The sequence below is a fragment of the Chrysemys picta genome, chromosome 6, assembly GCF_011386835.1.
Source record: "Chrysemys picta bellii isolate R12L10 chromosome 6, ASM1138683v2, whole genome shotgun sequence".
Lineage (NCBI taxonomy): Eukaryota > Metazoa > Chordata > Testudines > Emydidae > Chrysemys > Chrysemys picta.
Genome location: NC_088796.1, coordinates 68,951,404 through 68,973,243, shown reverse-complemented (window position 1 = coordinate 68,973,243; position 21,840 = coordinate 68,951,404). Strand labels below are relative to the sequence as shown.

At 46.0% G+C, this 21,840-nt stretch overlaps 1 protein-coding gene across 1 annotated transcript in view; it reads left to right on the top strand.

Moving 5' to 3' along the window:
* The first annotated feature begins 1,838 nt into the window (after positions 1 to 1,838).
* Positions 1,839 to 21,840, top strand: part of TMEM232 (transmembrane protein 232) — a 149,596-nt gene continuing 129,594 nt past the window's right edge. The window contains exon 1 of the mRNA XM_065599249.1: positions 1,839 to 2,400. The gene's annotated coding sequence lies outside the window, so the exon portion shown is untranslated. The remainder of the gene's footprint in view (positions 2,401 to 21,840) is intronic.

The window sequence follows — 21,840 nt, the reverse complement described above, 5'->3', positions numbered from 1 at the left end:
CCGCCCACCCGCCGCCTACCAGCTGTTTGGTGGCACTTAGGACTTTCTGGGAGGGAGGGAGAGGAGCCGGGACGTGGTGTGCTCAGGGGAGGAGGCAGAGAAGAGGCGAGGCAGGGCAGGGGTGGAATGGAGGTGGGAAAAAACAGTGTGGGGCTGGGACTTTGGGGAAGGGATGGAATGGGATTAGGGTGAGGGCGGTGCAGGGGTGGGAAGAGGCAGGGCCAAGGGCGGGGGGAGGGTGTCGAGCACCCACCAAGCAGAGGAGAAGTCGGTGCCTTCCGATTGCCCATTGTCAGCTTCTGGCAAACAGAGGCTAGGGACACAATCCCTGCCCATCCTGGCTAATAGCCATTGATGACCCTATCCTCCATGAATTTATCTAGTTCTTTTTTTAACCCTGTTATAGTCTTGGCCTTCACAACATCCTCTGGCAGAGTTCCACAGGCTGACTGTGCATTGTGTAAAGCAATACTTCCTTTTGTTTGTTTTAAACCTGCTGCGTGTTAATTTCATTGGGTGACCCCTACTTCTGGTGTTATGAGAGGAAGTAACACTTCCGTATTTACTTTTTCCATACCAGTCATGATTTTATAGACCTCTATCATATCCCCCCTTGCCCTTAGTCATCTCTTTTCCAAGCTGAAAAGTCTTATTAATCTCTCCTCATATGGAACCTGTTCCATGCCCCTAATCATTTTTGTTGCCCTTTTCTGTACCTTTTCCAATTCCAATATATCTTTTTTGAGATGCGGCGACCACATCTGCGCACAGAATAAATTATAAAATACTTCACATTCACACAGATTAGTATAGACTTGATTTTAATCCCAATATAACACTAAAATTCAAATATGATTCTCATGTCTGCCACATGCATGAAAAAATGCTTTCTTTGCTTTAGCTGGCAAATGTGGGGGACAAGCCGAACCAGTCAGAAACAGCCTGTGCCAACCTTAACTACTAAACTTGTGTGATCTCTCACTCTCAGATATTTAGGAAGTAGTTTTTAGTTGGAAGAGAAGGGCAAAAGGCTAAGTATCAGTGACAATGGGCAAATGCAATTGGTAATGTAATACACAGCTAATGATATTACATGGGTATCTTGTTTTTTCAGAGTTATTACTGATGGTTGTGTCCTCAGGGTAGTGTGATAAATTTGTAATAGGCTTGACACAAACTGTCATCGAAGCTGAAAAGAGAAATTACAGTTCTCAGCAATGTGATGTGATGATGGAGGTGCTTACAGTCGCTTCCCGGCTCTTTGAGCTCTGGTCAAGTGAAAAATTCTCTAAGTTTTATCTGTCCATATCAATAAAACAGAACAAAGATATATTATTGATGGCTTTTTGTTACCAGATTAGTCACAGATAGCAGGTTAGCGAGAAAAAAAACAACCACCGGGCAGGGGTGGAGGGGGGGTAACATGCTGGCAACAAAATGATAAGGAAATAGTTTTTTTAAAAAATATCTCCATGCAACCACATGATGGACAGAATAATTTAGACTAGCATTTCCTTGCCCAGGTGAAGGTGAGGAGGCTGGAGACAAAGTGAAAAGTCACCTCTCTATTTGCTAAGACCTCTTTGTCAGTGACAAAGGCCTGACACGCATGTCACAAGAAAACTATTGGAGCATGAATCTTAAAATAACACGGGATTCATTTCTGAAGCACACCCATTTCCCTCTCATGCCTTAACCTGTCCGATTTCTGCAATTTGTAACAATAACAACGATTAATAAAGAGACATGACAGCAGCTTTGAGCGGAGTGAGGGCTGCATTCGCTCCAGCCGCAAGGGGGAGAGAGATTGCCAAACTGGTGTGGCCCTCGGGAGGGGAGGGGCGAGTAACTTCAGAACCCGACCCGGGGACACGTCGGGGGAGGTGGGAAAACTGGACTGAGCCCCCAAACGTGTGGCGGCCAACTCCGAACCCAGCAGAAGAGAGAAGAATGTGTGCGAAGGGGAGGAACCTCGGCCCATTGAGACACCCCCCCGGTGCCCCCTGCTTGTCCCTTCCTACAGTCTCTAACCGCTGGCCAGGTGCAATCCCAGCCCCCGCCTGTCTCTACGAGCTTTCTGCCTGCATGCTCCCCCTGCTGAGCCAGGCCCTTCCCGCCCTGTCCCCCCGCTTCCTCCTCGCACAAGGGGAGCGCGCGTAGGGAGTATCAATTTCCACTGGCAACTCGGCCTCCAGCTCCCGTTTGCAGCCGCCGGGCCAGTTGCTGCGTCCGGCCGGAAGCGTCTCCTCCCCCCCGTCACAATGAGTTGGGAGCCAACCTGACTGCGTCCTTAGCAACCGCCCCGGCGGCGGCGCCTGAGCATCGGCCGGAGGCCTGGGAGGCGAGTCGCTTTGGCTGGGTGCTGAGGGACGCACCTGCCTCCACTCCAGTCACACTCAGGTAAGCGGGAGCAGGCTCTGAGCCCAGACTCTGGGTGCCCTGGGGATGGCACGAGAATGCCTCTAAAACGTCTGAGGTTCAGGAATTGCCAACCTCCCCCTGGAGCCCCCCATGCTCCATCACCCCTGCTCCAGAATGCACATTGCATCTATGATACTCTAGTGGCCTTGCCATCGCCTTTCCTCTCCCGCCCTACCAAGAATAGTCTGACTTTTCGAATCTGTTCAGGTATCAGTGTTACTTGCTCTACATTTTGCATCCATCCAGAAGGCTGTTATCATGCTAAGGAACCTGTTAAATCTAGTGCCAAAGACAAGTGAATTCCCTTTGTGGTTAATTTTCATATCACTAAGCCAAATTATACCACAACTTTCAAGGGAAGATATTTGTTAGTTAATGTGGAATGACTCCATAAAGAAACCCTAGACATCCCTGATATTACTTCTGACAACTTCCCAATCTTTTCACATTGCTTGTAAAGCTGCATAAATACAACCTGCCATCACTCCTGGCTCTCTTTGACTAACTCACACACAACTTCTCTCAAACAATCGCTTTACTTATGACAGAACTACTCCTCTGTTTCTTCCTTAAGCTTCCTATCCTGTAAATATGAATTTGCATCACTTTGCACATGGTAGTACTCCAGTTGAAGTCAAGGGATTGACTATTCATGAATCATGAGCATAAAGCTATGCACGTGCTTAAGTATTTGTGGTAAACTCTGATCCTACAAAGACTTATCCATTTGTATAACTTTATGTTCTGCAAGTGGTCCATTGACTTCAGTGAGATTACTCAGTGTGTAAAGTAAATTTTTGCAAGAGCAGAGCCTTAGGCCCTGATCCGGCAAACATTTAGGATTGTGCTTACTACCACGAGCAGTTTCAATGATTTCAATGGGACTAGTCAAGGTAGTAAAGTTAAGCAAATGACTGAGTGTTTGTGTGATCAGGGCGGTAGATTGTAAATTCTGCCAGAGTCACTTAAGCTTGTGTCTTGTACAATGCTTGGCCTATTATCAGCACTTAATGAATAATAAATAATTATAATGGGAAACAAAATGATATTGTAGAAAATTTCTATAAATAAGCCAAGATATTTTAATTCCTTTCACTTTATTAGAGGGACACCACAAGCTAAAATAATGCGTTTTTTAAAACCTACTCTGATTATAAGTAACACCTAAAGCTTTGATTCTGCAAACACTTATGTACATGCTTAACTTTACTACTGTAAATCAGTGGGATTACTCATGGTAGTAAAATTAAGCATGTGTGTATAAGTATTTGCAGGATCGGGGCCTAAATGATTACTATCAATGAAAGATACTGAAGAAAAAAATATTGTTCTCAGTTTTTGGAGGTTGTTTACTATGTGTGCTTGACAGCACATTAGGTATGTCTACACTGCAATTAAAAACCCATGGCTGGCCTTTGCCAGCTGACTCAGGTTTGCGGGTCTCTGGCTGTGGGGCTGTTTAATTGCAATGTAGAATTGGGCTGCAGCGCAGGCTCTGGGACCCTCTCACCTTGCAGACATGCAAGCAATTGGGCCTAAATTTGTTTCCCCTTTCTCTCACTGTTCAACTGATGCTTTTACAAAGGAATGGACTTTTTTTACAGATCTAGCGCCAAGTGTCCAACTTAGTCAAAGTATTATGCAAGTTTATAAGGTGAGCAATCTGATTGGTTGAATATCCATGAATGCTCTAAAATGATTAAAAAAAAATAGATCATTGAGGTTGAATGGGTATTATGGAGAGCAGAACTTGGCCCAGTGGGATTGCCTGGACTGAAGCTGGGAAAATTTTGCCTTAACTGTATATCAGCAGTTATTTATGCTGTATCTTTTTGTAATTTTATAGTTGTGTAGTTTTCAACATTGTGATTCTTTGGTATTCTAGCTACATGGGCTGGGAGCTGTCTTGCCTGGGGGCTCTATAGAGTTGTTCTCTGCAGCTGTAAACGTCCCAAGAGACAAGGCCATCACTACTTCCCTTCTATAGCATAAATAGATCTCAGTGGATCAAATTTTTCCCTTTCTCGGGGGGGAAACCAGGGCAAGAATACATAGGAGGAGAATGTGGTGAGGTTCCCTCCAGATCTTTCTGTCAGGAGGCAAAGTGGGGCGGGAGGGAGAGGGGGGTTGCAAGGTTGCCACTCCTCAGATTGAGATGGAAGCTTTTCATCCAGATAATGTGGTTCTCCTAAAATCCCTGAGAGGCACAGGGCTGTCTAAACAGAGGATCTTGGAGCCACTGCAGAGGAAAATACTCTATACATAATGTAAGGAAGAGTCCTGAACTGGCTATGAGATTAAATAGATGGCTTTATATCTTTTCTATCTCTAACTTCTAAGATGTCATGCAAAGGTTATCTTAATTTTATTTGTAAATATTATTTACTGAGTTTATTTTAACAAACAATATTTATGTAACAAAGGACATATTCTTATTTTACTGCACCGGGTAATTTACCATGCATAAATCTCATTAGTTTTAGTGGGGATTAGCATGTAAACTCCCCTTTCCTCCTGCATCAAGCTGATGATATACACCCTTAAGAGTGTGACACACACCAGCAGAGGCAAAGAAAAAAATGAGTTAAAAAGCTAAGACTCATTCCTTAACTTCTTGGCTAGTTGCTCCTTGATGTTGCGCATATTACATTATAAATTAGATCATTCAGTATAGCAATATGTCAGCATAACCCAGGAATGAAAGGGACAGGACAAGGATGGAGTATCAGACTGAATTTCCTGAATCTTTTTAATATTGGTCATTACAGTACTAGTTTTGTAGGGTTAATTTGCTGGATTTTTAACAAATCCCTTTAGAAATTTCTGAAAATTGAAAACATAGATAGACTATTGTGTAAATACATATCTATGTGTTTTTCCATGTATTCAGGGATTTAGTCACAGAGACCTTAAAGTGCAGGCCCAGTGGTGGTGGAGGTCTATTTCCCAGCCTAACAATGAAGACAGTCCCAGTTAACACCAGCTGACAGAGAGGAGAATCAGAACCATTACATTATATCATGTAAATAGAGTATATTTCATACATGATAGCAGTTTTCAGGTATCTAAAAGGGTGTCATAAGGAGGAGGGAGAAAACTTGTTCACCTTAGCCTCTAAGGACAGAACAAGAAGCAATGGGCTTAAACTGCAGCAAGGGAGGTTTAGGTTGGACATTAGGGAAAAGTTCCTAACTGTCAGGGTGGTTAAACACTGTAATAAATTGCCTAGGGAGGTTGTGGAATCTCCATCTCTGGAGATATTTAAGAATAGGTTAGATAAATGTCTATCAGGGATGGTCTAGACAGTATTTGGTCCTGTCATGAGGGCAGGGGACTGGACTCGATGATCTCTCAAGGTCCCTTCCAGTCCTAGAATCTATAAATCTATATTGTAAATTTAGGCAATTTAAAATGTTATTGGTATGCTGAATAAGAAAGGTAGGGTACAAGGTATTTTGGCAGGACTATTCAGACAGATCCCACGGGTAGGTTGGGGTGGAAACAATACTACAGTCATGCTTTTTACAACAGTAAAAGAAATGGTATAGTGATTGAAGTTTTAGTTGATGGGAGTCACAGAACCCGATTTAAAATTGTGGGTTTGCTGCTGGATCTTTCTGTAAGAAAAACATAATTTAGATTAATTTGGAATTTACATAGGTGAAATAATGATGCAACATCATGACCATGAGAAAATTGGAATTACTTTTCATAAATTCAGAGTAATCTGCTTTTTCCTTAGATAGTAGTACTCATTCTCATTTCTTTATAACTGTAACTGGGTGAGATGGTTGGTAGACTACAGTTTTGAAAAGTTCTGGCTCTTGAATATAGTTATATCAAGTTTGTTAACAACCATGTTTGCTGCAAAAGCTGGTCCTGAATTAGGTATGCAATAATATGCCAGTGCACCCTAATCATTCCATGTATTTACTTAGTTCAGTTTATTTATTGTAATTTAGTACATTTTGTGGTATAAAATAAAGAAAGAGATAAAATGTTTTTGACTGAGAGTACTTGACTGTGGAACTAGCTACTGGAAGAGATGAAATTGAGCCAAAACCTTAATATGGAATCAGATGGAGAATATGGGGAATATTATAATGCCATTATATAAATCAAAGATGAGCTCTCACCTGGAATATTACTGTATATTCATTTTTGGTTACCTCATATCCAGTGTTCAAAATGGGAAATGACTGCCTAGGAAGGAGTACTGCGGAAACGGATCTGGGGGTCATAGTGGATCACAAGCTAAATATGAGTCAACAGTGTAACGCTGTTGCAAGAAAAAGCAAACATAATTCTGGGATGTATTAGCAGGAGTATTGTAAGCAAGACACAAGAAGTAATTCTTCCGCTCTACTCCGTGCTGATTAGGCCTCAATTGGAGTATTGTTCTCCAGTTCTGGGCACCACATTTCAGGAAAGATGTGGACAAATTGGAGAAAGTCCCGAGAAGAGCAACAAAAATTATTAAAGATCTAGAAAACATGACCTATGAGGGAAGATTGAAAAAATTGGATTGTTTAGTCTGGAGAAGAGAAGACTGATAGGGGATATGCTAACAGTTTTCAAGTACATAAAAGGTTGCTTCAAGGAGGAGGGAGAAAAATTGTTTCTTGTCCTATCCTCAGAGGTTAAGAAGAACAATGGGCTTAAATTGCAGCAAGGGTGATTTAGGTTGGACATTAGGAAAAACTTCCTAACTCTCAAAGTGGTTAATAAATTGCCTAGGGAAGTAGTAGAATCTCCATCATTGGGGATTTTTAAGAGCAGGTTGGACAAACACTTGTCAGGGATGGTCTAGATAATTCTTAGTCCTGCCTTGAGTGCAGGGGACTGGACTAGATGACCTCTCGAGGTCCCTTCCAGTTCTATGATTCTATGGTTGTATGAATATGGGCAAAAATAATTATTTATGAGCATGAAAATGCTCATATGAATAGTTCCATTTGAAGAGAGACTGAAAATATTGGGAATATTCCCCTTAAAAGGAAATGAATGAAAGGGGACACAAAAAAGATGCATAGCAATGAATGATATGGAGAAAGTAGCATAGGAACTTTTAGTCATTCTCTTTCATAAAACAAATATAAGGTGATATTCAATTAAACTGAAAGGTGTCAAATCATACAATTGAGTCCAAGAGTTTAGCACAATTAAAAAAAATAATTGGCTGTTTCTTGGAATAACAAATAAATCCAGAGTCATAATAGTAAATATTTGAAACAACACAACAACAAAAACAAACAAACACACACACCTAAAAACAACCATTTTGGATGGGTTATAAATCCTCATGCTTCAGAGCATCAACAAATCTTTAACTATTGGGGGTTAGTAGAAAATTTTCTCTGAAGGCAAGTTATCTCATAATTGCCTAGCTTTCTTACATCTTCCTCTGAAGCAGCTGGTACAGGCCATGGTTGGCGATAAAATACTGAGTTAGATGAACCACTGGTCTGATACAATATGGAAATTCCTATGTTCCTCATCAGTTTTTGAATATGCTGCAATGCCTCACTATTAGATAAACTTTTCCACCAAAACTGCAATCTAATACTACTAATACACTCCCAAAAACCAAAATAAAATAAAAAGCAGAGTTTCTTAGAACCTGGGAGAGTTAAAGTAAATCCACTGTGAAATCAGCTATTGATGATTTCTGATTGGATGAGTTCCAGTTTACCATGTTCAGTACTTTGATGCAATAGTGATAGGTGGTATAGAAACACATAAGGTAGACACCATTAAATTATCCATTTTACCTTCGATGTATCCTGGATAATAATACCGGGCCTGGTTTTCTCCTTGGAATTTAAGAGATGGGCCTCTACTTGCCTGTTGCCTAGGATCTTCAGAAGAAGGTCCAAGCCCCCATCAGAATACCAAGGTCTTCAGCAGAGGGCTTCTGGAAGCAGGGTATCAGAGGGAGCTTGCCAGTGGCAGAATCTTCTTGGGGAAGCCTGAGGTAGATCTTGCTTTCCAGCAGAAAGATCTTGTTTGGGAACTGTCCAGTGGGTATATATTTCTAGTATATCATAAAAATACATTAAGGTTCCTGTTAAAAAATGATGTCATGAGCTGTATATTTCAAAAAGGATTTCCAATTTCATCCATAGGTTTAAATTTTTCCTTTCTTTCAGTACCTCCCGCTATGCCATTAAACTTTTATAACCCAAGATGCAAACCCCACTTCTGTACACACATCATAGAAATTGAATTACTACTATTGAACAGAAACCTGTCTAAGAGCTTAGTTCCTTGGCTATAATGAGTGCTTAATTATTGATATTGTATGTGGCTGAACACCATAAACACAGCTCGCAGGAGAGAGCAGAAAAAAATTCTGGCAGTATAAATTCTTTTTCATCTAACCTGGTGAGAGAGGTTCAAGTTAAAATAGCAACGAGAACATATTTGAACGACAAAACTTATACATTACATGTTGCTAGATAATTTCCCTCTGTAACATTCCTTTACATTTTAGTGAGTCTCCAGTCTTCCTGGATGCTGATGTAGAAATCTATTACTGAGATCACAGATCGGTAAATACCACTAGGGTCCAAGACTATCCTCAATGGAAAATATAGTAAAAGAAAAAATATCACTAAACATCAGAGAATAAAAAGAATTATGAGCAGTAAGCAGCATGGGGTTAGAACTTTTTGGCCTGAGGGCTGCATCGGGTTTCCAAAATTGTATGTAGGGCCGGTTAGCGGAGGCTGTGCCTCCCCAAACAGCCAGGCATGGCCCGCCACCGCCCCCTATCTGACCTCTCCTGCTTCTCGCCCCCTGATGGCCCCCCCAGGACTCCTGCCCCATCCAATACCCCCCCCCATTCCCTGTCCCCTGACAGCCCCCAGGAACCCCCACCCCTGACTGCCCCCGCCACTCCATCCAACCCCTCCTCTCATTCCTGACTGCCCCCGCCCCCTGGACCCCTGCCCAATCACTGGCGGTGAGTGAGCTGAGGTTGCGTGTGAGGAAGAACCGCAGGTGAGGGGCCGGGGGCTAGCCTCCCCAGCCAGGAGCTCAGGGGCCAGACAGGAGGATCCCGGGGGCCAGATGTGGCCCGCAGGCTGTAGTTTGCCCACCTTTGGGTTAGAAAGAATACATTTTACAAACCAAAGCTGATTTTTAAAAATAGGCTAACAACAAAATTATCAGATGGGAGGAAAAGTGGTAGTCTTGGATTTTAGTAAAACATTCCCTAATCTGTCTATACCTCAAAATACTGTACGTGGATTATTATCACAGCTTTTGCAGCCAAGGGATTCTTTAAAAATACTTAGCAATTCTATAGCACCTTCTAGTCAAGGATCTCAAAATGCTTAACATGTATTAATGAAAGTAGCCTCACAACACTCCATGTTAGATAAGGTAGTTAGCTTGTAGGGAGAAACATGCTTCCTTGTTATTAGAAATACTATCATTGGAGCAGAATGTCTGCAGCAAGTATGGTATATCATGGCTGTGACAAGCATTTCAAAAATGTACTCTACATTTACTAGTCTAGGAACTAAAGGCTCAATCCAATACCCACCGAAGTCAATGGGTGTTTTTCCATTGATTTCTAGGAGTATTGGATCAGGCCCAGGGATTCCCAGCCAGGCTGAATAAAATCTATGTTTCTGTGACCCCAGCACCCTTCAATTTAAATGAACAAAACTGTTGTTTAGTATAGTATATACTGTATTTAATTGTAATATATTATCAATTAATTTATATTTAATACTTTTTTAATTTGTAAATTACTACAAGGATTCATTGAACAGTGAAACAAATATTCACTGAACGTATTTGGTGAATTGTGCTGATTTTCATTTAATGTTTTCACCAAAGACTATTTGACCCACTATAAATCAGGCTGTAAACGGCAAATAAAGTATTTGTAGAATATATTATTAGATCAATACTGATAAAATTCATTCAAGAATGCATTCATTGAGTACCATTAGGACATTACTACATCTCTCGTCTTTTTTTTTTTTTAAATATCTTCTTTCTATAACTGGCTTCACTCCACTTTATCTTGCCTACAATAGATCGTAGTGTTTTTTTCCTGAGTTGTCTTCAATGCCCATTTCCTCTCTTCTTTTTCTCTTCCTCTACCCCCATGTCTCCTTCCCTATCTTTCCCTTCATTATGTTCTCTGTTTTCTCCTATATATTTTGTCTTTTTTTTCTTTCACCAGTTTCTCTTCCTAAAATTACTCTTAACATTGTTGAACTTAATTATATTTACACCCATTTTAAGGCTTCTTTACACAGCATAAAGTTGCCTTAGGGTATGTCTACACTACGAAATTAGTTCGAATTTATAGAAGTCGGTTTTATAGAAATCGGTTGTATACAGCCGATTGTGTGTGTCCCCACATAAAATGCTCTAAGTGCTCTAGTCGGCGGACCGCGTCCACAGTACCGAGGCTAGCATCGACTTCCGGAGCATTGCACTATGGGTAGGTATCCCACAGCTATCCCACAGTTCCCGCAGTCTCCGCCGTCCATTGGAATTCTGGGTTGAGATCCCAATGCCCGGATGATGCAAAACAGTGTCGCGGGAGGTTCTGCGTATATGTCATCAGGCCCCTCCCCCTCCGTCACAGCAACGTCAGACAATAGATTCGCGCCTTTTTACCTGGGTTACCTGTGCAGACAACATACCACGGCAAGCATGGAGCCCGCTCAGCTCAGCTGAGCTCACCGTCACCATATGTCCTCTGGGTGCCGGCAGACGTGGGACTGCATTGCTACACAGCAGCAGCAGCTAACTGCCTTTTGGTGGTAGACGGTGCAGTAGACTGGTAGCCTTCATCGGCGATCTGGGTGCTGGCAGCCGTGGGGCTGCATTGCACCAGCCCCTTGCCTTTTGGCAGTAGATGGTGTATTACGACTGGTAACCGTCCTATTACAAGTTGGATCATCGCACATTAGCAGAATCTTCCCTGAGCAGCAGATTGTGCAATAGGCCTGAAGGCCATCGTAATACACTAACTGCCAAGAGCCCAGTATTTGCTGCCAAGCACCCAGAAAGATGCCGAGGGCTATCAGTCACGCTGCACCGTCGTCTTAAGATGTAAAAAATAGATTTGCTCTGTATTCATTTGCTTCCCCCTCCCTCCGTCAAATCAACGGCCTGCTAAACCCAGGGTTTTCAGTTTAATCTTTGGGGGGACCATTCTGTGTGACAGTTGTTTGTGTTTCTCCCTGATGCACAGCCACCGTTCTTGATTTTAATTCCCTGTACCTGTACGCCATGTCATCACTCGGCCCGCCCTCCCTCCTTCCCCTAGTCCGTCAGATACTAGTTTCGCGCCTTTTTTTGGAATTCTGGGTTGAGATCCCAATGCCTGGATGATGCAAAACAGTGTCGCGGGAGGTTCTGGGTACATGTCGTCAGGCCCCTCCCCCTCCGTCACAGCAACGTCAGACAATAGATTCGCGCCTTTTTACCTGGGTTACCTGTGCAGACAACATACCACGGCAAGCATGGAGCCCGCTCAGCTCAGCTGAGCTCACCGTCACCATATGTCCTCTGGGTGCCGGCAGACGTGGGACTGCATTGCTACACAGCAGCAGCTGCTAACTGCCTTTTGGCAGTAGACAGTGTAGCATGACTAATAGCCGTGGGGCTGGCAGCCGTAGGGCTGCATTGCACCAGCCCCTTGCCCTTTGGTAGAAGATGGTATATTACGACTGGTAACCGTCGTCGTCATACTGCAGTGGCTGTCAATCATGGGCACCTGGGCAGACATGCTACTGTCTCGATGATGATGGCTATCAGTCGTAGTATACTATTTTCTGCCAATTGCCCAGTATTGTCTGCTAAGCACCCAGAAGAGGCCGAGGGCGATCTGGGTGCTGGCAGACGTGGGGCTGGCAGACGTGGGGCTGCATTGCTACACAGCAGCAGCCCCTTGCCTTTTGGTAGAAGATGGTATATTACGATTGGTATCCGTCGTCATCGTACTGCAGAGGCTATCAGTCATGCTGCACCGTCGGCTGCCAGCTTAAGATGTAAAAAATAGATTTGTTCTGTATTCATTTGCTTCCCCTTCCTCCGTGAAATCAACGGCCTGCTAAGCCCAGGGTTTTCAGTTTAATCTTTGGGGGGACCATTCTGTGTGACAGTTGTTTGTGTTTCTCCCTGATGCACAGCCACCGTTCTTGATTTTAATTCCCTGTACCTGTACGCCATGTCGTCACTCGGCCCACCCTCCCTCCCGCCCTCCCTCCTTTCCCTAGTCCGTCAGATACTAGTTTCGCACCTTTTTTCTGACCAGGCGCCATAGCTAGCACTGGGAGCATGGAGCCCGCTCAGATCACCGCGGCAATTATGAGCACTATGAACACCACGCGCATTGTCCTGGAGTATATGCAGAGCCAGGACATGCCAAGGCGAAACCCGGACCAGCCGAGGAGGCGATTGCAGCGCGGCGAAGAGAGTGATGAGGAAATTGAAATGGACATAGACCTCTCACAAGGCACAGGCCCCAGCAATGTGGAAATCATGGTGTCACTGGGGCAGGTTCATGCCGTGGAACGCCGATTCTGGGCCCGGGAAACAAGCACAGACTGGTGGGACCGCATCGTGCTGCAGGTGTGGGACGATTCCCAGTGGCTGCGAAACTTTCGCATGCGTAAGGGCACTTTCATGGAACTTTGTGACTTGCTTTCCCCTGCCCTGAAATGCCAGGATACCAAGATGAGAGCAGCCCTCACAGTTGAGAAGCGAGTGGCAATAGCCCTGTGGAAGCTTGCAACGCCAGTCAGCTACCGGTCAGTCGGGAATCAATTTGGAGTGGGCAAATCTACGGTGGGGGCTGCTGTGATCCAATTTGCCAGGGCAATGAAAGACCTGGTGATATCAAGGGTAGTGACTCTGGGCAACGTGCAGGCAATAGTGGATGGTTTTGCTGAAATGGGATTCCCAAACTGTGGTGGGGCCATAGACGGAACCCATATCCCTATCTTGTCACCGGAGCACCAAGCCACCGACTACGTAAACCGCAAGGGGTACTTTTCAATGCTGCTGCAAGCCCTGGTGGATCACAAGGGACGTTTCACCAACATCAACGTGGGATGGCCGGGAAAGGTACATGATGCTCGCGTCTTCAGGAACTCTGGTCTGTTTCGAAAGCTGGAGGAAGGGACTTTCTTCCCGGACCAGAAAGTAACCGTTGGGGATGTTGAAATGCCTATCGTGATCCTTGGGGACCCAGCCTACCCCTTAATGCCATGGCTCATGAAGCCGTACACAGGCAGCCTGGACAGGAGTCAGGACCCGTTCAACTATAGGCTGAGCAAGTGCCGAATGGTGGTGGAATGTGCATTTGGACGTTTAAAAGCGCGCTGGCGCAGCTTACTGACTCGCTCAGACCTCAGCGAAAAGAATATCCCCATTGTTATTGCTGCTTGCTGTGCGCTCCACAATATCTGTGAGAGTAAGGGGGAGACATTTATGGCAGGGTGGGAGGTTGAGGCAACTCGCCTGGCCGCTGATTACGCGCAGCCAGACACCAGGGCGGTTAGAGGAGCACAGCAGGGCGCGGTGCGCATCAGAGAAGCTTTGAAAACGAGTTTTGTGACTGGCCAGGCTACTGTGTGAAACTTCTGTTTGTTTCTCCTTGATGAACCCTCCAACCCCCCCCCCCTCCCCCCGACCCGGTTCACTCTACTTCCCTGTAAACCAACCACCCCACCCCACCCTCCCCTCCCCAATTCGAGCACCGCTTGCAGAGGCAATAAAGTCATTGTTTTTTCACATTCATGCATTCTTTATTAATTCCTCACAGAAGTAGGGGGATAATTGCCAAGGTAGCCTGGGATGGGTGGGGGAGGAGGGATGAAAAAGGACACAGTGCATTTTAAAACTTTAACTCTTATTGAAGGCCAGCCTTCTGATGCTTGGGCGATCATCTGGGGTGGAGTGACTGGGTGGCCAGAGGCCCCCCCACCGTGTTCTTGGGCATCTGGGTGAGGAGGCTATGGAACTTGGGGAGGAGGGCTGTTGGTTAAACAGGGGCTGTAGCGGCGGTCTCTGCTCCTGCTGCCTTTCCTGCAGCTCAACCATATGCTCGAGCATATCAGTTTGATGCTCCAGCAGATGGAGCATTGACTCTTGCCGTCTGTCTGCAAGCTGACACCACCTATCGTCCTCAGCCCGCCACTTGCTCTTTTCATCCCGCCATTCAGCCCGCCACCTCTCCTCTCGTTCATATTGTGCTTTTCTCATGTCCGACATTGACTGCCTCCACGCATTCTGCTGTGCTCTATCAGCGTGGGAGGACATCTGCAGCTCCGTGAACATATCGTCCCGCGTCCTCCGTTTTCTCTTTCTAATGTTCACTAGCCTCTGCGAAGGAGAAACATTTGCAGCTGGTGGAGGAGAAGGGAGAGGTGGTTAAAAAAGACACATTTTAGAGAACAATGGGTACACTCTTTCATTACAAGGTCGCATTTTTCCTCTGCCTGCCGGTTTGGTATGAGAGATCACTCACGCAGTGCCCCAGGCAACATATTTCGGCTTGCAGGCAGCCATGGTAGGCCACAGTCTTTTGGCTTTTTTAACCTTCTTAACATGCGGGAAAGGTTTCAAACAGCAGCGCATTTCCCATATCAAGGATGAATTGGGTTGGCCATTGAAAATGGGTTTTCAATGTAAAAGGAGGGGCTGCGGTTTCCCGGTTAACATGCGGCACAAACCCAAGTAAACCACCCCCCCCACACACACACCCAATTCTCTGGGATGATCACTTCACCCCTCCCCCCACCGCGTGGTTAACAGCGAGGAACATTTCTGTTCAGAAGAGCAGGAACGGGCACCTCTGAATGTCCCCTTAATAAAATCACCCCATTTCAACCAGGTGACCGTGGAATGCAATGATTCCAGACTACGTGCTACTGGCCTGGAGTACATGAAGGAGAGCTTTCTGGAGATGTCCCTGGAGGATTTCCGCTCCATCCCCATACACGTTAACAGACTTTTCCAGTAGATGTACTGGCTGCGATTGCCAGGGCAAATTAATCATTAAACACGCTTGCTTTTAAACCATGTGTAATATTTACAAAGGTACACTCACCAGAGGTCTCCTGTGTGCCCTCAGGGTCTTGGGTGAGTTCGGGGGTTACTGGTTCCAGGTCCAGTGTGACAAACATATCCTGGCTGTTGGGGAAACCGGTTTCTCCGCTTCCTTGCTGCTGTGAGCTACCTACAGTACCTCCATCCTCATCTTCCTCGTTCCCCGAACCGTCTTCCCTGTGTGTTTCTCCATTGACGGAGTCATAGCACACGGTTGGGGTAGTGGTGGCTGCACCCCCTAGAATGGCATGCAGCTCCGCGTAGAAGCGGCAAGTTTGCGGCTCTGCCCCGGACCTTCCGTTTGCTTCTCTGGCTTTGTGGTAGGCTTGCCGTAGCTCCTTAATTTTCACGCGGCACTGCTGTGTGTCCCTGTTATGGCCTTGGTCCTTCATGGCCTTGGAGACCTTTTCTAATACTTTGCCATTTCTTTTACTGCTACGGAGTTCAGCTAGCACTGATTCATCTCCCCATATGGCGAGCAGATCCCGTACCTCCCGTTCGGTCCATGCTGGAGCTCTTTTGCGATCCTGGGACTCCATCACGGTTACCTGTGCTGATGAGCTCTGCGTGGTCACCTGTGCTCTCCACGCTGAGCAAACAGGAAATGAAATTCAAACGTTCGCGGGTCTTTTCCTGTCTACCTGGTCAGTGCATCTGAGTTGAGAGTGCTGTCCAGAGCGGTCACAATGAAGCACTGTGGGATAGCTCCCGGAGGCCAATAACATCGAATTCCGTCCACACTACGCCAATTCCGACCCGCAAAGGCCGATTTTATCGCTAATCCCCTCGTCGAAGGTGGTGTAAAGAAACTGGTTTAAAGGACCCTTTAAGTCGAAAGAAAGGGCTTCGTCGTGTGGACATGTCCAGGCTTAATTAGATTTAAAGCTGCTAAAGTCGACCTAAACCCGTAGTGTAGACCAGGCCTTAGAGTAATGAGAATCTGGTCTAAATTATTTATTTACTTCACACTGGGTGCATTCTGGACCTGATCCAATGCCCATTGTAGTCACAGATTCATAGATTTTAAGGCCAGAAGGGACCATTAAATCATTTAGTCTGACTTCCTGAATAACACAGGCCATAGAATTTCACCCAGTTACTTCTGCATAGATCCTGTGTCTGACTAAAGCAGAGGTGTGCAAACTATGGCCCGTGGGCCACATCCGGCCCGCGACACCGTCCTGCCCGGCCCCTGAGCTCCTGGCCCGGGAGGCTAGCCGCAGCCCCTCCCCTGCTGTTCCCGCTCCCCCGCAGCCTCAGCTCACTTGCTCCGGCGCCATGTTCTGGGCGGCGAGCTGTGAGCTCCTGGGGCAGCACAGCTGCAGAGCTCAGCCTGACCCGGTCTCTGTGCTGTGTGTTGACGGCGGTGGCGTGGCCCGGCACCAGTCGGGCGGCGTAGCTGTAACGCCGCCAGCCACCGGTGCTCCAGGAAGCACGGTAAGGGGGCAGGGAGCAGTGGGGGTTGGAGAGAGGGCAGGGGAGTTCGGGGTGGTGGTCAGGGGTCGGGTGGGAAACAGGAGGTTGAATGGGGGCAGGGGTCCTGGGGGGGGGTGGTCAGGAAGGAGGGGGGGTTGGATGGGTCAGCAGAGGGCAGTCAGGGGCAGGGGTTCTGGGGGCAGTCAGGCGACAGGGAGAAGGGGTGGTTGGATGAGGTAGGGGTCTGGGGGGCGGGGAGGGGGCGTCAGGAATGAGATGAGGGGGTTGGATGGGGCAGCGGTGGTCCTGGGGGGGCCCTCAGGGAACAAGGGGGGTTGGATGGGGCAGGACTCCCAGGGGGGCAGATAGGAGGTGGAGGCCAGGCCACAACCCCCTCCCATAACCGGCCCTCCATACAATTTACGAAACCCGATGCGGCCCTCAGGCCAAAAAGTTTGCCCACCCCTGGACTAAAGCATATCTATTTTATTTGATTGGGCCCAGCTCACCAAGCAATTCAGTATTGCTCTGTATGACTGTATGTCCTCATAATTATTTACCAATCCACCAATCTTTATCTCATCCACAAATTTTATCATCAGTGATTTTACTTCCAGCTCATTGATAAAAATGCTTAGGAACGCTGGGTCTAGTACTGATCCCAGTGGAACCTCACTAGAAGCCTGCTCAATTCAAGATGATTTCCCATTGACAGTGGAATTTTGAGATGTCAGTTAGCCAGTTTTTTGTCTACGTAACATGCTTTATTGATATTACATAATGCTATTTTTTTAATCTAAATGTCATGCAGTACTAAATCAAACACCTTACAAAAGTCTAAGTATATTACATCTATGCAGTTACCTTTACCAACCAAACTTGTTATCTCATCCAGAAATATGGAATCAGGTGTGTTTGACAAGACCTCTTTTTTATTAGGTTGACATTAATTATATTCCAGCCCTTTAATTCTTTATTGATTGAATCCTGTATCAGCTTTTCCATAGTTTAGTGGGACTGATGTCAGGCTAACCAGCTTATAATTACCAACGTAATCCTGCTTGTCTTTTTTTAATATTGGCATGACTTTAGAACTCTTCCAGTCTTCTAGAATTTCCCCAGTACTTAAAAATTAACATTGATATCTCTTCAGCCAACTTTTTTAGGATTCTTTGGTGCAAGTTGTCCAAGCCTGCTGATTTAAAAATGTTGTTTAACATCTACCTTACTTACTAATGGATTGAAAAATAGTTCATTATCATCATGTGATATGAGTACATTACCTTGATTCTATCCAAATACTGAATATAAATATTTATTGAACACCTCTGTCTTTTCTGCATCATTAATAACAATTTTACCATTTCCATCTAGTAAAGTGCTTATACCATTTTAGGATTTTGTTTGTTCCTGATGTATATAAAACCAGGGACGGCTCTATGTATTTTGCCGCCCCAAGCATGGTGGCTTTCGGTGGCGCGCCTGCAGGAGGTCCGCCGGTCCTGCGGTTTCGGCGTACCCGCCGCCAAATTACCGCCGAAGCCGCGGGACCGGTGGACCTCCCGCAGGCAGGCGTGCCACCGAAGGCTCCCTGACTGCTGCCCCCACAATGACTGGCAGGCTGCCCCCCCCCACGGCTTGCTGCCCCAAGCACGCGCTTGGTGCGCTGGTACCTGGAGCCGCCCCTGATAAAAACTCCTCCTTTTCCTTAGATCTATCATCCATGGATTTTTCTCTGGTGTCTTTAGCTTCCCTTACTTATTTTCTACATATTATAACTTTTAACTTGTATTGGTTGCTGTCTACTTCCCCTTTTTTCCATTTGTTCTTTATTATATATAATTTCGATTTGTGGCCTTCACTCTCTCTTTTAACCAGGATGCCGTTTTACCCAAAGTTTTCTTCTTTCTCAATTGTGGAATTAAGCCATTTTGGCCATCTAATGAATTCTTCAACAGCTCTCAATTTTCATTTACACCTTTCTGTCTAATTTTTTTCTTCTAATCTATTTTGCTGATAATTCCTCAGCTGTAGAAATTAGCCCTTTTGAAGTACCAAGTATATATGTTACTGGTTGGGACTGTCCTCTTTTTGCCCATCCTGAATATAATCTGGTAATGATCACTGTTCCTTACACAACCACCAACTTCCAGTGGAGTGATCAATTCATTTTTATTCTTCTTAATGAGGTCCAATATAGAGATATCTAGCATGGGTGCAATACCTTTATGTTTATTATTGTGACGGGTTGGATCACAGAAACCCCCCTGGGAGCTGCCACCCGATGTGCAAAGACTACCCCTGCTCCTGTTTTCCCTGCCAGCTCAGGACTCCAGCACCCTGTCTTGCTGAGCCAGACACTCCTGTTTGGCTCCACACACAGATCCAGGGTCTGAATCTCCTGTCCCAAAGCTGCAAGTTTACCTGAAAACAGCTCGCAGTAGTGCGCTTGTCTTTAGCACTCAGATGCCCAACTCCCAATGGGGTCTAAACCCAAATAAATCTGTTTTGCCCTGTATAAAGCTTATGCAGGGCAAACTCATAAATTGTTCGCCCTCTATAACACTGATAGAGAGATATGCACAGTTGTTTGCTCCCCCAAGTATTAATACATACTCTGAGTGAATTACTAAATAGAAAGTGATTTTATTAAATACAGACAGTAGGATTTAAGTGGTTCAAAGTAGTAACAGACAGAACAAAGTAAGTCACCAAGCAAAATAAAACAAAATGCGCAGATCTATGCCTAAACAAACTGAATACAGATACTTTCCTCACCAGTTCCAGAATGCTCCCTTCTACAGGCTAATCTCCTTTTAGCCTGGGTCCAGCAATCACTCACACCCCCTGTAGTTACTGTCCTTTGTTTCAGTCTCCTTCAAGTATCCTGGGGGGGGTGGAGAGGCTCCTTCTTTAGCCAGCTGAAGACAAAATGGAGGGGTCTCCCACAGGTTTAAGTAGACTCTCTCTTGTGGGTGGAGACCTCCCTCCTCTGCAAAGCCCAGCTCCAAGATGGAGTTTTGGAGTCACCTGGGCAAGTCACATGCCCCTGCATGACTCAGTCTTTGCATTGTCCACATGGCATCTTGCATGTCTCCAGGAAGACTTCTCATGTGGATTGGAGCATTCCAAGATGCATTGTTCCCTAAGTGTCTCCTGATCAGGTACTTAACCTGGCAAATTCCTTCCTAAAGAAGCTGACCAAATGCCTCACAAAGCTTACTTAGAAATCAGGCAAGCATACAGCCCATATTCTTAAGCTTGAGTAGAAAATGATATATACATACAAATAGGATGAATAGATATAGTAGATCACAACCCTTACGGAGATATGTTACATGGCACAGGCAGCATAAAACATATTCCAGTTATGTCATACATACATTTATAAGCACCCCCTCCCCATAAAGCCTTATGGGGTACACTGTCACACCCTCCCCCTGAACTTACTGCCAGAGACTTGGACACTGGCCATGGCGGAGGCAGTACCTGTAAAATTTCTGTTTGTTTCTGGTCACACTTCCTTTCAGTACCTTGAAACCATATGGTGTCACTCCTGGGGGTTCTAGCCCGTTTTGGGGTCCCTGGTCCCCAGATGCTTGCAAACAGGTAGGGATGTAGTATTGCTAACAGAATGCAGGCAGCAATACTCATTAACGTGGAGGTATCTTGGCATTTAGCCACCAATGCCATGAGGCGGTGTGCCTCAGTTTCCCCTTCTACACAGCAGCATAGGCCTGTTATGCTTTTGCTGCTTTTTACAGGTATGGGCTGTAAAGTAACACGCTGGTGGGGCTGTCCTGTCACCATCCCCAGCATGTATAACAGCTTATTCCACAAATCAAATATGTTCCACGTCTTTAAAGGGTTTACCACTAGTGTGAATTCTTTTGTTTTATCCCATAGGTGAATTAGCAAAAGACACAAGGTTAACAGCAAATCTACAGTGGACAGGCTTCGTTCACTCAATTTGACTTGTTTAGCACCCATTGCATTTTCCCAGTTCTCTGTGCCCTCTGGTAGACCCTCTGATGCAGATTCCTCTGCCTCTTTGGGGAAGACTTCTAGTTCGGGCATGTGCTTGGGTCTTTGGCCAGGAAAGGGTGTACTACAACCATACTTGTCCTCGGCCCCTCCCTCTGGAGTTTCTCTGGGCTGGTCCCCACTCCCTTGTGAAGTTCCTCCCATGAAGAGATTTCCCCCCCCCCCTGTCTTGGAGAGAGAGTTTTATCTCTTGCAAGTGTAGCAAGAACAGCAGCTTTCCCTGGGGTGCTCTGGACCCCTTTGGGCACCCCACTTTCTGTTTCCAATGGGTCAGCTGGATAGACCCCCTCATCCTGGAGGCCTGACCCCCAGGTTTCCCTTAAAACCTGATCCACAGGAGAGGGGGCTGGCATTTCGAATGCAGACTTTTCACCCTCCTCCTGGGAAAGCCCCTCCCCACAAAAGGTGGGTGGACTCTCTGGCCCCCCCGACCTTCCATTTGGGCTTCCCTCTTTGGGCTCCCCGCTGGGTCCGACACTCTTGTGTCCCCTGAAAGGGAAGGTGATCCTGCCCCAGCTGTGGACTCACAGCTACCAGCTACGACAGACCCCTCACTGGCCAGCAAAATCCCTCCCCTTCCACTCGGGTTGGGCTGGCACTCAGCTATAGAGTCCTTGGGGCCTGTTTTTACCACAGCGGTCCCCAGGACCCCAACTTCCGCCTTTGGGACACACGCCTCTGTGCACCCCAGGGCCGGCCCAGCCCCCTGCTGACCTGCAACTTCCTGGCAGTCAGCAGCTGTGGTGGCCTCCTTGCTACAAGGTGGTACATCCCCCTCCCCAGGGGAGATGATCACGGGACAGGAGCTGGCTTCATCCAGCTCCTCCCTCTGGAACTTCCCTTGAGCCCCAGGGCTACAGTAACTGGCCACAA